Here is a 4407-nt window from a genome sequence, read left to right as displayed (position 1 = left end):
CCCATTTAATTCCATGTTGGAATAAAAGAAATGGTATATATGTTGATATTATTTATTTTATAAAAATTAATTTTTATAAAATAAAATAAAAACGAAATAAATAAAAGAAAGTGGAAATATTTTGAAATTGAAAATTGAATTTTTATGTAAAATTTTCGAAAAATGTAGTTTAAAATTAGTTAGAAAAGATATTTTTTTTTTGAATTTTGAATTTTATGATGAAAGAGAAAAACACACAAAAGACACAAGACTTAAAATTTTTTAGATCTAATGCTCCTTATTTTCGAAAATTTTGGAGGGAAAACACCAAGGAGTACCAAACTTAAAAATTTTAAGATCAAAACACAAGGAAGACTCAAGAACACCTTGAAGATTCACAAGAACACCAAGAACAAAAGAAAGAACACCAAACTTAAAATTTTTAGAAAACCAAGATAAATTTTCGAAAATTAAAGAAAGATCAACAAGAAAACACCAAACTTAAAGTTTGGCACAAGATTAAATCAAGAAAAATTATTTTTGAAAAAAGATTTTAAAAAGAAGGTGCCCAATTGCCAAGAACATAAGCCAACGCTATAACCAACTGAGTTAAAAATGTAACGTATTTTAAAGATGTATTATTTTTATGGATAAAATAAATTTTTGAAAACTAATGTTTTGAAAAAGCACAAGAAACACAAGAAAAGACACAGAACAAGAAAAAAATTAAAAATCAACCAAGAAAAGTGAACAAGAACAACTTGAAGATCAAGGAAGAACCTAGAACACTAACACGAAAATATTTTTTTTTTCTTGAGAAAATATAAAATATGCAATTAACACCAAACTTAAAACAAGACACTAAACTCACGAAAAATTAACAATTAATAAAGAAAAATAATATTTTGAAAAGAAATTTTTGAAAATAAACTATCCTATCAAAATTTGATGACTCTATAACAACAAAAAGGAATTATTCCTAATCTAAGAAATAAAATAAGCCTTCAATTGTCCAAATTCAAATAATCCCCGGCAACGGCGCCAAAAACTTGGTGCACGAATTTATAATTCGCACAACTAACCAGCAAGTGCACTGGGTCGTCCAAGTAATACCTTACGTGAGTAAGGGTCGATCCCACGGAGATTATTGATTTGAAGCAATCAATATTTATTTTATTAATCTTAGTTAGGATACTGTTCATACCCTGACCGGGGTCCTCCAACTCGGCAAATTCGCAAGAGGTCCGACCTTATCCTAAAGCTCACACCTAAAGGTCGGACCTCGGACAAAGAGCAAGGAAGGCCCATCAAAAGGAACGCAGCCCAAACCTAAAGGCCGAAAAGGCCTGGAAAAGGCGGTTCCACAAAGATAAAGATAAAACTCCCAAAGATAAGATAAGATAAGAATATCTTATCCAGGGAAGATCACTGCCAACTACTATAAATACACTGGAGCACCCAGGTATGGCATTCATTCCAAATCTACACATATCTGCTTGGACCCATGCTAACTTAAGCATCGGAGTGTCATTGCAGGTACAACCACCAACCATTCTGCATACCAAGCTCGGGTCACCGAACCCCCACCACGGGCCTCTCCAGACGACCGAGCTGCACGTTTCAGGCAAACCCTCGGAACATTGGCGCCGTTGCCGGGGACCTGGAAGTCATCCCTCTACCATGGCGGACGACCCTCTCAACGATGAGCACGCTGCATCCGAACAAGAGGACGAAATTGACACCGGAGAACGACCGGATAGCCCTCTATCACCACGTACTCCAGGAGGAAACAAACAGAATCGCCCAAAAACGTCACTCGCAAACAAGGATCCACAAAATTCCGAAAGAGCGAAGAACTCGGAAATTCTAGAAGCAGTCCGGGCACAACAAGACCGACTAAAACAACTCGAAGAGGACATAAAGAAGCAGAAAGAAACTGAACAAGATCTGAGAAGAGAAACTCGAAAGCGCAGAGAATTAGAAGAAAAACTGTGGAAAATAGAGGCCAACCTGAAAGACCGAACAGAACGCGGCACCACCACCGAGGGCAACCACGATCCCTTCACGCAAGAGATCATGAAGGAGAAGGTACCGCGAAACTTCAAACCACCCGATATGGACCTCTACGACGGCACCACCGATCCAAGTCATCACCTCAGCAACTTCAGAAGCAGAATGTACCTAGTCGACGCCTCCGACGCGATTCGGTGCAAAGCCTTCCCCACCACTCTCACCAAGTCAGCCATGAAGTGGTTCGACAACCTGCCACCAAGATCAATCACCAGCTTCGAAGACCTAACCAAAATTCCTAACAAGATTCTCTATTCAAAAGGACAAGACAAAACATGCCCCCAGTCTACTCGGGATCAAACAAGGTGACCAAGAAACTCTCCGAAAATACATGGAACGATTCAACAAAGCCTGCCTGGACATACAACACTTGCCCACTGAAGCAGCCATCATGGGACTAGCAAACGGCCTAAAAGAAGGACCGTTTAGCCAATCCCTATCCAAACGATACCCGACCTCCCTATACGAGGTACAGGAGCGGGCGGAAAAATATATCAACATGGAGGAAACCTCCCAGCTAAGAGACTCTTCTAGGAAGGAATCAACCTACCCACTCCGAGATCGGGATCGGGAACAGAAAAAGAAAGAAGAACCCAACTCGGACAAACCACGGAAGTACCACAGCTACACCCCCTCCGAGTCTCCTTGGTAGACGTCTACAGAGAAGTATACCACACCGAAAAGATCCCACCACCCCGACCGCTAAAACACAAGAAAGCAGGGAGAAATCGGTCCGAATACTGTGAATATCACAAGCTCTACGGTCATTCTACTAACGACTGCTACGACCTAAAAAATGTTATAGAAAAGCTAGCCAGAGAAGGAAAACTCGACAGATACATAGCAGAGAAAGGAGAAGAGACCAGGAAGAGAAGGCGGGGGGACAATGAAGATCGGGCCGAACAAACCCCACGAACACCTGAAAGACATGTTCACCTGATAAATGGAGGTTTTGCAGGCGGAGGAACATCCAAATCCTCACGAAAAAGACACCTCAAAGAAGTCTATCACATCCGAGAAGACAGTCCCCTGCCCGAATTACCTACTATTTCATTCACCCGAGAAGATGCTCAAGGGATAATTCCCGGACACGACGATCCAATGGTAATCACCATTATCCTAGCAAACGCCAACTTACATCGAACCCTGATTGACCAGGGAAGCTCAGCAGATATCCTGTTCAAAACGGCCTTCGACAAACTCGGGCTTGAAGAAAAAGAACTAAAGGCCTACCCCACCGACCTATTTGGACTAGGGGAGACTCCGATCCATCCCTTAGGATACATCTCGCTACACACTACCTTTGGAAGAGGCGAGCAATCTAAAACATTAAGCATCGACTACATTATAGTCGACGTCACTTCAGCATACAATGCCCTCATTGGGCGACCAACCCTAAACAGACTGGCAGCTATAGTCTCAACCCCACACCTCTGTATGAAGTTCCCTACCGCAAAGGGAATCGCTACCCTAAAAGGCGACCAAAAACTAGCACGGCGATGCTACAACGAAAGCCTGAGCCAAAAAGGGAAAGAGGTCAACACGATAGAACTCGGACGAGTTCAATCCCGAGAAGATCTCTGGCCACAGCCAGAGGGAGAAACCGAAAAAGTCCAGATTGGGAACACACCTGAAAAAATAACAAGCATAGGAGTAAACCTCGACACAGGCCTAAAAGAGGAACTCATAACCCTCTTAAAGGAGAATTCCGACCTCTTCGCCTGGAAAGCCTCCGACATGCCGGGCATAAGTCCCGACCTGATGTGCCATAAGCTATCGGTTTACCCGGGATCCCGGCCTGTCCAACAAAGACGCCGGAAGCTCGGACCCGAACGCATGCAAGCAATAGAAGAACAAGTACAAGCACTGCTAGATGCAGGGTTCATTAGGGAAGTAAAATACCCCCTATGACTCGCGAACGTGGTCCTGGTAAAAAAGCCCAACGGAAAATGGAGGATGTGCGTCGATTACACAGATCTCAACAAAGCCTGCCCCAAAGACCCATATCCACTACCAAACATCGACGCATTAGTAGACGCAGCCTCAGGCTATAGATATCTCTCCTTCATGGACGCATACTCGGGATACAATCAAATCCCAATGTACGGACCCGACCAAGAAAAGACCTCGTTCATAACCCCAAGGGCAAACTACTGCTACGTAGTAATGCCCTTCGGGCTAAAGAACGCAGGGGCAACCTACCAGAGGCTAATGAACAAAGTGTTCTCAGAGCACATCGGACTACAGCTGGAGGTGTACGTCGACGACATGTTGGTAAAGACACAAGAAGACAGAAACTTGCTGACCGACCTCGCCAGTGTTTTCGGCACCCTCAAAAAACACAACATGAGACTTAAC

Source organism: Arachis stenosperma, chromosome 10, assembly GCF_014773155.1.
Source record: "Arachis stenosperma cultivar V10309 chromosome 10, arast.V10309.gnm1.PFL2, whole genome shotgun sequence".
Lineage (NCBI taxonomy): Eukaryota > Viridiplantae > Streptophyta > Magnoliopsida > Fabales > Fabaceae > Arachis > Arachis stenosperma.
The sequence above is the reverse complement of the archived record's forward strand: the minus strand, read 5'-3'. Positions refer to the sequence as shown.